Source organism: Amphibalanus amphitrite, unplaced genomic scaffold (assembly GCF_019059575.1).
Source record: "Amphibalanus amphitrite isolate SeventyFive unplaced genomic scaffold, NRLGWU_Aamphi_draft 000893F_arrow, whole genome shotgun sequence".
Lineage (NCBI taxonomy): Eukaryota > Metazoa > Arthropoda > Thecostraca > Balanomorpha > Balanidae > Amphibalanus > Amphibalanus amphitrite.
In genome coordinates, this window is record NW_024882387.1 from 222672 (window position 1) to 236158 (window position 13487).

Consider the following 13487-nt stretch of genomic DNA (forward strand, 5'->3'; position numbering starts at 1 on the left):
AATAGTGATTGTCTAATTGAAAAGTCCCAACCTTCGGATAGGCCCGGGCAGCGCTTGTCGAACAGCACTGCGGATCCGAAGGTTGGGACTTTAATTGTGAAAAACCGCCCGCCCGCCGCCAAACGCAAAACCGCAAAACGACGCCTAAAACGCAAACGCAAACTTCGCAAAAAAAAACAATCGCCCGCCCGCCAAAAACCGCAGAAAAAAAACGCCGCAAAAAACGCCCGTCCGCCGCAAAACGCAAACACCGCCTCCGCAAAAAACGCATCGCCCGCCGCCAACCGCGCAACGCCGCAAAAAACGGACGCCCGCCGCAAAACGCAAATTCGCAAATAACGGCCGGCCGCCGGCAACCGCAAAACGCCGCAAAAAACGGCCGCCCACCGCAAACCGCAAAACGCCGCAAAAAAACGGCCGCCCGCCGCAAACCGCCGCAAAAAAAACGGCCGCCCGCCGCAAACCGCAAAACGCCGCAAAAAAACGGCCGCCCACCGCAAACCGCCGCTAAAACGGCCGCCCGCCGCCAAACGCAAACACCGCAAAAACACCCGCATCGCCCGCCCGCCCGCCGCCAAACACAAAAACCGCAAACACCACCGCAAAAAAACGCCCGCAACGCACGCACGCCCGCCGCCAACCGCAAAACACCGCAAAAAACGGCCGCCCGCCGCCAAACGCAAACACCGCCAAAAACGCAAAAACGGCCGCCCGCCGTCAAACGCAAACCCCGAAAAAAACGCAAACGCCGCCGCAAAAAAAACGCCCGCCGTAGGCAAAACGCAAACACTGACGCATTAAGACAAATATGGCGCCCTGCGGCAAATGTGGTGCATTCATATCTGCCGTTTAAGCAGCCATCCCTTAATTACAGCGCATCCTAATCGTCCAATGTTCGACAAAGTTAAGCACATTCTGCGCTTTGCGGCAAAAATGGCGCTTTGAGACAAACGTGGCGCACTGCAACAAACATGGCGCATTCGTTCATGTCGCTTAACAATTCATTCACCCACCAAATTCTAGCCCAATCGGACTTAAACTTACAAAGTTATGCACATTTGAATATTTCACTATAAAATATCTCCGCAACGGAGGTGCCCAGAATTGCACGTTTGCCACGTGACCACCGGTGGTGTAAGCAGAACTTGTCCCCTCGCCGGTTGCACCATTTCAGGCTTCCTGACTGGTGCTGTTTTCGTGCTATAACGCCACAAATCGGCAAACACACGATAATCTGGGAGGTACGCGACTCAAACACGTGGCCACGTGACACGTGCCGGACCTCTGATAGCTTCACCGCTCACGCCACGTGATGACCCATCGACGTGGCCATCAGCATGTAAAAGATGACCCCGGCCGGTGTCACCGTCTCTGAACAGTGGACGGCTAAACTCGAAAAACGGGAAAATTTAGGGAAATTTCACCTTTCGAATATATAATTTCCCCAGAATTTTAAATTTTTCATTTTACAAAAAATCCGAGATAGCAGTTTTTTAGCCCCCTTCATTCTGTGCCTATACCCGTTTTCAGATCGACCCGATCATAAAAACTGACGGCCTGACGGCTATTTCCCCCATTCCTTGCATTTCACAATGCTAGTATATTTAAGCACCAAAATTGACCACGTGCCACGGCACGTGCAATAGCACGTGCGCCACGTGACCACTAGTGCGACAAGCTGGACTCATCTGCTCACCGGCTACACTGATTTGGTGTCGCTAGATGAAGTCGTTTCCGCGCCATAGAACCCCGAGTAGGCCAATGTCGGATTTTCCCGGAGGTTACCCCATCAAACACGTTTGCACGTGGCACGTGCTTTTCAATCGCCCCATATCTGACCCATACCACGTGGTAGCCAACACCCCGGTGCACAACATATTGGAACTTTTTCAAAATCTAACGTGGAAATTTTTGGCAAAATCGATTTGAAAATAATTTTTCAAAATTGCCATAGGCTCAACATGGGGTAACTATCCGTCCCGATTACCCGAAACTGTACCCTATGATTTTTAAATAACTAACATCAAAAGGTGAGGTGCCCGGCCGAGATCCGATCCTAAAAATATCAGCAAATATAATTGACGAAATTTTTCGCAAATCGAATTTCCAATTTTCCCCCATGTTAACCCTATGGGAAAATGCACGTGCCGATTACCCCAAAACGGGTTAATTATATTTCAAGCGACCGATGCCAGCCGGTAGCTCCCCCACACGGGACCAAACGCTGAAAATAGCAAAAAATTCTACCGTGCCGTTTTCTTCCCTATCAAGATGACCAAAATCGCGGCAGAAACGCTAAACACCCCCCTAGAGAGGTAGCTCAGGTTGGGATTTTCAATAGAAAATCACAATTCTAAAGAATAGTGATTGTTCTTAATTGAAAAGTCCCAACCTTCGGATATCGAACAGCACTGCGGATCCGAAGGTTGGGACTTTAATTGTGAAAAACCGCCCGCCCGCCGCAAAACCGCAAAACGCGCAAAACACACGCCCAAAACGCCAACGGAAACTCCGCAAAAAATCGCCCGCCCGCCGAAAACCGCAGAAAAAACGCAAAAAAACGCCGCCAAAAACCGCCCGTCCACCGCAAAACGCAAACGCCGCAAAAACGCAAACACCGCCGCCGCAAAAAGAAACCGCATCGCCCGCCTCCAACGGCGAAACGCCGCAAAAAAACGGCCGCCCGCTGCAAACCGCAACACCGCAAAGAACGCCCGGCCGCCGGCAACCGCAAAACGCCGCAAAAAAAACGCCGCAAACCACAAAAACGCCCCAAAAAACGGCCGCCCGCCGCAAACCGCAAAACGCCGCAAAAAAACGGCCGCCCGCCGCAAATCGCAAAACGCCGCAAAAAACGGCCGCCCGCCGCAAACCGCCGCTAAAACGGCCGCCCGCCGTCAAACGCAAACACCGCAAAAACACCCGCATCGCCCACCCGCCCGCCGCCAAACACAAAAACCGCAAAAAAACGCAAACACCGCCGCAAAAAAACGCACGCACGCCCGCCGCCAACCGCAAATCGCTGCAAAAAACGTCCGCCCGCCGCCAAACGCAAACACCGAAAAACGCAAACACCGACGCAAAAAACGCCCGCCGTAGGCAAAACGCAAACACTGACGCATTAAGACAAATATGGCGCCCTGAGGCAAATGTGGTGCATTCATATCTGCCGTTTAAGCAGCCATTCCTTAATTACAGCACATCCTAATCGTCCAATGTTCGACAAAGTTACGCACATTCTGCGCTTTGCGGCAAAAATGGCGCTTTTAGACAAACGTGGCGCACTGCAACAAACATGGCGCATTCGTTTCTGTCGCTTAACAATTCGTCCACCCACCAAATTCTAGCCCAATCGGACGTAAACTGACATAGTTATGAACATTTGAATATTTCACTATAAAATATCTCCGCAACGGAGGTGCCCGGATTTGCACGTGTGCCACGTGACCACCGGTGGTGTAAGCAGGACTTGTCCCCTCACTGATTGCACCATTTCAGTGTTCCTGGCTTGTGCTGTTTTCGTACTATAAGGCCACAAGTCGGCAAACACACGATAATCTGGGAGGTACGCGACTCAAACACGTGGCCACGTGGCACGTGCCGGACCTTTGATAGCTCCACCGTTCACGCCACGTGATGACCCATCGACGTGGCCATCAGCATTTAAAAGATGACCCCGGCCGGTGTCAATGTCCCTGAACAGTGGACGGCTAAGGTCGAAAAACGGCAAAATTTAGGGAAATTTCACCTTTCGAATATATAATTTCCCCAGAATTTTAAATTTTTAATTTTACAAAAAAATCCGAGATAGCAGTTTTTTAGCCTTTTTCATTCTGTGCCTACACCCGTTTTCAGATCAACCCTATCATAAAATCTGACGGCCTGACGGCTATTTCCCCCATTCCTTGCATTTCACAATGCTAGTATATTTAAGCACCAAAATTGACCCCGTGCCACGGCACGTGCAATAGCACGTGCGCCACGTGACCACTAGTGCGACAAGCTGGACTCATCTGCTCACCGGCTGCGTTGATTTGGTGCCGCTAGGTGGAGTGGTTTCCACGCCATAGGACCCCCAGTTGGCCAATGTCGGATTTTCCCGGAGGTTACCCCATCAAACACGTTTGCACGTGGCACGTGCTTTTCAATCGCCCCATATCTGACCCATACCACGTGGTAGCCGACACCCCGGTGCACAACATATTGGAACTTTTTCAAAATCTAACGTGGAAATTTTTGGCAAAATTGATTTGAAAATAATTTTTCGAAATCGCCATAGGCTCAGCATGGGGTAACTGTCCGTCAAGATTACCCGAAATTGTATCCTATGATTTTTAAATAATTATTACCAAAAGTTGAGGTGCCAGCCCTAGATCCGATCCTAAAAATATCAGCAAATATAATTGACGAAATTTTTCGCAAATCAAATTTCCAATTTTTCCCCATGTTAACCCTATGGGAAAATGCACGTGCCGATTACCCCAAAACGGGTTAATTATATTTCAAGCGACCGATGCCAGCCGGTAGCTCCCCGATACGGGACCAAACGCTGAAAATGGCAAGAAATTCTACCGTGCCGTTTTTCTCGGAATCAAAATGTCCTAAATCGCGGCCGAAACGCTAAACACCCCCCTAGAGAGGTAGCTCAGGTTGGGATTTTCAATAGAAAATCACAATTCTAAAGAATAGTGATTGTTCTTAATTGAAAAGTCCCAACCTTCGGATAGGCCCGGGCAGCGCTTGTCGAACAGCACTGCGGATCCGAAGGTTGGGACTTTAATTGTGAAAAACCGCCCGCCCGCCGCCAAACGCAAAACCGCAAAACGCACGCCCAAAACGCAAACGCAAACTTCGCAAAAAAACAATGGCCCGCCCGCCAAAAACCGCAGAAAAAACGCAAAAAAAACGCCGCAAAAAACGCCCGTCCGCCGCAAAACGCAAACACCGCCTCCGCAAAAAACGCATCGCCCGCCGCCAACCGCGCAACGCCGCAAAAAAACGGACGCCCGCCGCAAACCGCAAATCCGCAAATAAAGGCCGGCCGCCGGCAACCGCAAAACGCCGCAAAAAACGGCCGCCCACCGCAAACCGCAAAACGCCGCAAAAAACGGCCGCCCGCCGCAAACCGCCGCAAAAAAAACGGCCGCCCGCCGCAAACCGCAAAACGCCGCAAAAAACGGCCGCCCGCCGCAAACCGCCGCAAAAAACGGCCGCCCGCCGCAAACCGCAAAACGCCGCAAAAAAACGGCCGCCCACCGCAAACCGCCGCTAAAACGGCCGCCCGCCGCCAAACGCAAACGCCGCAAAAACACCCGCATCGCCCTCCCGCCCGCCGCCAAACACAAAAACCGCAAAAAACGCAAACACCACCGCAAAAAAACGCCCGCAACGCACGCACGCCCGCCGCCAACCGCAAAACGCCGCAAAAAACGGCCGCCCGCCGCCAAACGCAAACACCGCCAAAAACGCTAAAACGGCCGCCCGCCGTCAAACGCAAACCCCGAAAAAACGCAAACGCTGCCGCAAAAAAACGCCCGCCGTAGGCAAAACGCAAACACTGACGCATTAAGACAAATATGGCGCCCTGCGGCAAATGTAGTGCATTCATATCTGCCGTTTAAGCAGCCATCCCTCAATCAAAGCGCACCCTAATCGTCCCATGTTCGACAAAGTTACGCACATTCTGCGATTTGCGGCAAAAATGGCGCTTTGAGACAAACGTGGCGCACTGCAACAAACATGGCGCATTCGTTCATGTCGGTTAACAATTCATCCACTCACCAAATTCTAGCCCAATCGGACTTAAACTTACAAAGTTATGTACATTTGAATATTTCACTATAAAATATCTCCGCAGCGGAGGTGCCCAGATTTGCACGTGTGCCACGTGACCACCGGTCGTGCAAGCAGGGCTTGTCCCCTCACCGATTGTTCCATTTCAGGCTTCCTGACTGCTGCTGTTTTCGTGCTATAAGGCCACAAGTTGGCTTATACACGATAATCTGGGAGGTACTCCACTCAAACACGTGGCCACGTGGCACGTGCCGGACCTGTGACAGCTTCACCGTTCACGCCACGTAATAACCCATCGACGTAGCCATCAGCATGTAAAAGATGATCCCGGCCGGTGTCACCGTTGATGAACAGTGGACGGCTAAACTCGAAAAACGAGAAAATTTAGGGAAATTTCACCTTTCTAATATATAATTTCCCTAGAATTCTTAATTTTTCATTTTACAAAAAATCCGAGATAGCAGTTTTCTAGCACCGTTCATTTTGTGTCTATACCCGTATTCAGATCGACTCTATCATAAAAACTGACGGCCTGAAGGCTATTTCCCCCATTCCTTGCATTTCACAATGCTAGTATATTTAAGCACCAAAATTGACCACGTGCCACGGCACGTGCAATTGCACGTGCGCCACGTGACCACTAGTGCGACAAGCTGGAGTCATCTGCTCACCGGCTGCGTTGATTTGGTGTCGCTAGATGAAGTCGTTTCCATGCCATAGGACCCCCAGTTGGCCAATGTCGGATTTTCCCGGAGGTTACCCCATCAAACACGTTTGCACGTGGCACGTGCTTTTCAATCGCCCCATATCTGACCCATACCATGTGGTAGCCGACACCCCGGTGCACAACATATTGGAACTTTTTCAAAATCTAACGTGGAAATTTCTGGCAAAATTGATTTGAAAATAATTTTTCGAAATCGCCATAGGCTCAGCATGGGGTAACTGTCCGTCAAGATTACCCGAAACTGTACCCTATGATTTTTAAATAATTACCCCCAGAAGGTGAGGTGCCAGCCCTAGATCCGATCCTAAAAATATTAGCAAATATAATTGACGAAATTTTTCGCAAATCAAATTTCCAATTTTCCCCCATGTTAACCCTATGGGAAAATGCACGTGCCGATTACCCCAAAACGTGTCAATTATATTTTTTGTAACTTTGCCACAAGGTAGCTCCCCCACACGGGACCAAACGCTGAAAATGGCAAGAAAATCTAACTAGCCGTTTTTGCCCCAATCAAAATGTCCAAAATCGCGGCCGAAACGCTAAACACCCCCCTAGAGAGGTAGCTCAGGTTGGGATTTTCAATAGAAAATCACAATTCTAAAGAATAGTGATTGTCTAATTGAAAAGTCCCAACCTTCGGATACCCGGGCAGCGCTTATCGAACAGCACTGCGGATCCGAAGGTTGGGACTTTAATTGTGAAAAACCGCCCGCCCGCCGCAAAACGCAAACACCGCAAAACGCGCAAAACGCACGCCCAAAACGCCAACGCAAATGTCGCAAAAAAAACCAAAAAAATCGCCCGCCCGCCGAAAACCGCAGAAAAAAACGCACAAAATGCCGCAAAAAACGCGCGTCCGCCGCAGAACGCAAACACCGCCGCCGCAAAAAAAACGCCCGCATCGCCTGCCGCCAACCGCGAAACGCCGCAAAAAACGGCCGCACGCCGCGAACCGCAAAACGCCGCAAAAAACGGCCGCCCGCCGCAAACCGCCAAACGCCACAAAAAAAACCACCGCCCGCCGCCCGCCGCTAACCGCAAATAACGAACGCCGTAAAAAAAACGGCCGCCCGCCGCAAACCACAAAACGGCCGCCCGCCGCAAACCGCAAAATGCCGCAAAAAAACGGCCGCCCGCCTCAAACCGCCGCTAAAACGGCCGCCCGCCGCCAAACGCAAACAGCAAAAATACCCGCATCGCCCGCCCGCCCGCCGTCAAACACAAAAACCGCAAAAAACGCAAACACCGCCGCAAAAAACGCCCGCAACGCACGCACGCCCGCCGCCAACCGCAAAACGCCGCAAAAAACGGCCGCCCGCCGCCAAACGCAAACACCGCCAAGAACGCAAAAACGGCCGCCCGCCGTCAAATGCAAACACCGAAAAAACGCAAACACCGCCGCAAAAAAAACGCCCGCCGTAGGCAAAACGCAAACACTGACGCATTAAGACAAATATGGCGCCTTGCGGCAAGTGTGGTGCATTCATATCTGCCGTTTAAGCAGCAATCCCTCAATCAAAGCGCACCCTAATCGTCCCATGTTCGACAAAGTTACGCACATTCTGCGATTTGCGGCAAAAATGGCGCTTTGAGACAAACGTGGCGCACTGCAACAAACATGGCGCATTCGTTCATGTCGGTTAACAATTCATCCACCCACCAAATTTTAGCCCAATCGGACTTAAACTTACAAAGTTATGTACATTTGAATATTTCACTATAAAATATCTCCGCAGCGGAGGTGCCCAGATTTGCACGTGTGCCACGTGACCACCGGTCGTGCAAGCAGGGCTTGTCCCCTCACCGATTGTTCCATTTCAGGCTTCCTGACTGCTGCTGTTTTCGTGCTATAAGGCCACAAGTTGGCTTATACACGATAATCTGGGAGGTACTCGACTCAAACACGTGGCCACGTGGCACGTGCCGGACCTGTGACAGCTTCACCGTTCACGCCACGTAATGACCCATCGACGTAGCCATCAGCATGTAAAAGATTATCCCGGCCGGTGTCACCGTTGATGAACAGTGGACGGCTAAACTCGAAAAACGAGAAAATTTAGGGAAATTTCACCTTTCTAATATATAATTTCCCTAGAATTTTTAATTTCTCATTTTACAAAAAATCCGAGATAGCAGTTTTCTAGCACCGTTCATTCTGTGTCTATACCCGTATTCAGATCGACTCTATCATAAAAACTGACGGCCTGACGGCTATTTCCCCCATTCCTTGCATTTCACAATGTTGGTGTATTTAAGAACAAAAATTGACCCCGTGCCACGGCACGTGCAATAGCACGTGCGCCACGTGACCACTGGTGCGACAAGCTGGACTCATCTGCTCACCGGCTGCACTGATTTGGTGTCGCTAGGTGGAGTGGTTTCGGAGCCATAGGACCCCCAGTTGGCCAATGTCGGATTTTCCCGGAGGTTACCCCATCAAACACGTTTGCACGTGGCACGTGCTTTTCAATCGCCCCATATCTGACCCATACCATGTGGTAGCCGACACCCCGGGGCAGAACATATTGGAACTTTTTCAAAATCTAACGTGGAATTTTTTTGCAAAATCGATTTGAAAATAATTTTTTGAAATCGCCATAGGCTCAGCATGGGGTAACTGTCCTTAACGATTACCCAAAATTTTGTTAATTATATTTTAAATAATTACCATCATGAGGTGGGGTCCCGGCCCGAGATTCGACCCTAAAAATATAATTCATTTCTAACGTGGAGTTTTTGCGCAAATCGCATTTTAAATTTTTCCCCATGTTAACCCTATGGGAAAATGCACGTGCCGATTACCCCAAAACGGGTTAATTATATTTCAAGCGACCGATGCCAGCTGGTAGCTCCCCGATACGGGACCAAACGCTGAAAATGGCAAGAAAATCTATCGAGCCGTTTTCGCGGGGATCAAAATGACCAAAATCGCGGCAGAAACGCTAAACACCCCCCTAGAGAGGTAGCTCAGGTTGGGATTTTCAATAGAAAATCACAATTCTAAAGAATAGTGATTGTCTAATTGAAAAGTCCCAACCTTCGGATACTTATCGAACAGCACTGCGGATCCGAAGGTTGGGACTTTAATTGTGAAAAACCGCCCGCCCGCCGCAAAACGCAAACACCGCAAAACGCGCAAAACGCACGCCCAAAACGCCAACGCAAATGTCGCAAAAAAACCAAAAAAATCGCCCGCCCGCCGAAAACCGCAGAAAAAAACGCACAAAATGCCGCAAAAAACGCGCGTCCGCCGCAGAACGCAAACACCGCCGCCGCAAAAAAACGCCCGCATCGCCTGCCGCCAACCGCGAAACGCCGCAAAAAACGGCCGCACGCCGCGAACCGCAAAACGCCGCAAAAAACGGCCGCCCGCCGCAAACCGCCAAACGCCACAAAAAAAAACGACCGCCCGCCGCCCGCCGCTAACCGCAAATAACGAACGCCGTAAAAAAACGGCCGCCCGCCGCAAACCACAAAACGGCCGCCCGCCGCAAACCGCAAAATGCCGCAAAAAAACGGCCGCCCGCCTCAAACCGCCGCTAAAACGGCCGCCCGCCGCCAAACGCAAACAGCAAAAATACCCGCATCGCCCGCCCGCCCGCCGTCAAACACAAAAACCGCAAAAAAACGCAAACACCGCCGCAAAAAACGCCCGCAACGCACGCACGCCCGCCGCCAACCGCAAAACGCCGCAAAAAACGGCCGCCCGCCGCCAAACGCAAACACCGCCAAAAACGCAAAAACGGCCGCCCGCCGTCAAATGCAAACACCGAAAAAACGCAAACACCGCCGCAAAAAAAAACGCCCGCCGTAGGCAAAACGCAAACACTGACGCATTAAGACAAATATGGCGCCTTGCGGCAAGTGTGGTGCATTCATATCTGCCGTTTAAGCAGCAATCCCTCAATCAAAGCGCACCCTAATCGTCCCATGTTCGACAAAGTTACGCACATTCTGCGATTTGCGGCAAAAATGGCGCTTTGAGACAAACGTGGCGCACTGCAACAAACATGGCGCATTCGTTCATGTCGGTTAACAATTCATCCACCCACCAAATTTTAGCCCAATCGGACTTAAACTTACAAAGTTATGTACATTTGAATATTTCACTATAAAATATCTCCGCAGCGGAGGTGCCCAGATTTGCACGTGTGCCACGTGACCACCGGTCGTGCAAGCAGGGCTTGTCCCCTCACCGATTGTTCCATTTCAGGCTTCCTGACTGCTGCTGTTTTCGTGCTATAAGGCCACAAGTTGGCTTATACACGATAATCTGGGAGGTACTCGACTCAAACACGTGGCCACGTGGCACGTGCCGGACCTGTGACAGCTTCACCGTTCACGCCACGTAATGACCCATCGACGTAGCCATCAGCATGTAAAAGATTATCCCGGCCGGTGTCACCGTTGATGAACAGTGGACGGCTAAACTCGAAAAACGAGAAAATTTAGGGAAATTTCACCTTTCTAATATATAATTTCCCTAGAATTTTTAATTTCTCATTTTACAAAAAATCCGAGATAGCAGTTTTCTAGCACCGTTCATTCTGTGTCTATACCCGTATTCAGATCGACTCTATCATAAAAACTGACGGCCTGACGGCTATTTCCCCCATTCCTTGCATTTCACAATGTTGGTGTATTTAAGAACAAAAATTGACCCCGTGCCACGGCACGTGCAATAGCACGTGCGCCACGTGACCACTGGTGCGACAAGCTGGACTCATCTGCTCACCGGCTGCACTGATTTGGTGTCGCTAGGTGGAGTGGTTTCGGAGCCATAGGACCCCCAGTTGGCCAATGTCGGATTTTCCCGGAGGTTACCCCATCAAACACGTTTGCACGTGGCACGTGCTTTTCAATCGCCCCATATCTGACCCATACCATGTGGTAGCCGACACCCCGGGGCAGAACATATTGGAACTTTTTCAAAATCTAACGTGGAATTTTTTTGCAAAATCGATTTGAAAATAATTTTTTGAAATCGCCATAGGCTCAGCATGGGGTAACTGTCCTTAACGATTACCCAAAATTTTGTTAATTATATTTTAAATAATTACCATCATGAGGTGGGGTCCCGGCCCGAGATTCGACCCTAAAAATATAATTCATTTCTAACGTGGAGTTTTTGCGCAAATCGCATTTTAAATTTTTCCCCATGTTAACCCTATGGGAAAATGCACGTGCCGATTACCCCAAAACGGGTTAATTATATTTCAAGCGACCGATGCCAGCTGGTAGCTCCCCGATACGGGACCAAACGCTGAAAATGGCAAGAAAATCTATCGAGCCGTTTTCGCGGGGATCAAAATGACCAAAATCGCGGCAGAAACGCTAAACACCCCCCTAGAGAGGTAGCTCAGGTTGGGATTTTCAATAGAAAATCACAATTCTAAAGAATAGTGATTGTCTAATTGAAAAGTCCCAACCTTCGGATAGGCCCGGGCAGCGCTTGTCGAACAGCACTGCGGATCCGAAGGTTGGGACTTTAATTGTGAAAAACCGCCCGCCCGCCGCAAAACGCAAACGCCGGAAAACGCGCAAAACGCCAACGCAAACTTCGCAAAAAAACAACCGCCCGCCCGCCGAAAACCGCAGAAAAAAACGCAAAAACGCCGCAAAAAAACGCCCGTCCGCCGCAAATATCAAACACCGCAAAAAACGCAAACACCGCCGCCGCAAAAAACGCAAACACCGCCGCCGCAAAAAACGCATCCCCCGCCGCCAACCGCAAAACGCCGCAAACAAACGGCCGCCCGCCGCCAAACGCAACACCGCAAATAACGGCCGGCCGCCGGTAACCGCAAAACCCCGCAAAAACAACTGCCCGCCGCAAACCGCAAAACGCCGCAAAAAAACGGCCACCCACCGCAAACCGCCGCAAAAAACGGCCGCCCGCCGCCAAACGCAAACACCGCAAAAACACCCGCAACGCCCGCCTGCCCGCCGCCAAACACAAACACCGCAAAAAACGCAAATACCGCCGCAAAAAAACGCCCGCATCGCACGCCCGCCCGCCGCCAACCGCAAACTGCTGCAAAAAAACGGCCGCCCGCCGCCAAACGCAAACACCGCGAAAACGGCCGCCCGCCGCCAAACGCAAAAACCGAAAAAAAAAACGCAAACACCGCCGCAAAAAAGGCCCGCCGTAGGCAAAACGCAAACACTGACGCATTCAGACAAATATGGCGCCCTGCGGCAAATGTGGTGCATTCACATCTGACGTTTAAGCAGCCATCCCTCAATCAAAGCGCATCCTAATCGTCCCATGTTCGACAAAGTTACGCACATTCTGCGCTTTGCGGCAAAAATGGCGCTTTGAGACAAACGTGGCGCACTGCAACAAAAGTGGCGCATTCGTTCCTGTCGCTTAACAATTCATCCAACCACCAAATTCTAGCCCAATCGGACTTAAACTGACAAAGTTATGTGCATTTGAATATTTTTCTATAAAATATCTCCGCCACGAAGGTGCCCATCTTCGCACGTGTGCCACGTGACCACTGGTGGTGTAAGCAGGACTTGTCCCCTCACTGATTGCACCATTTCAGGCTTCTTAACTGGTGCAGTTTACGTGCTATAAGGCCACAAATCGGCAAACACACGATAATCTGGGAGGTACGCGACTCAAACACGTGGCCACGTGGCACGTGCCGGACCTTTGATAGCTTCACCGTTCACGCCACGTGATGACCCATCGACGTAGCCATCAGCATGTAAAAGATGACCCCGGCCGGTGTCATCGTCACTGAACAGTGGACGGCTAAACTTGAGAAACGGGAAAATTTAGGGAAATTTCACCTTTCTAATATATAATTTCCCTAGAATTTTAAATTTTTCATTTTACAAAAAATCCGAGATAGCAGTTTTCTAGCACCGTTCATTCTGTGTCTATACCCGTTTTCAGATCGACTCTATCATAAAAACTGACGGCCTGACGGCTATTTCCCCCATTCCTTGCATT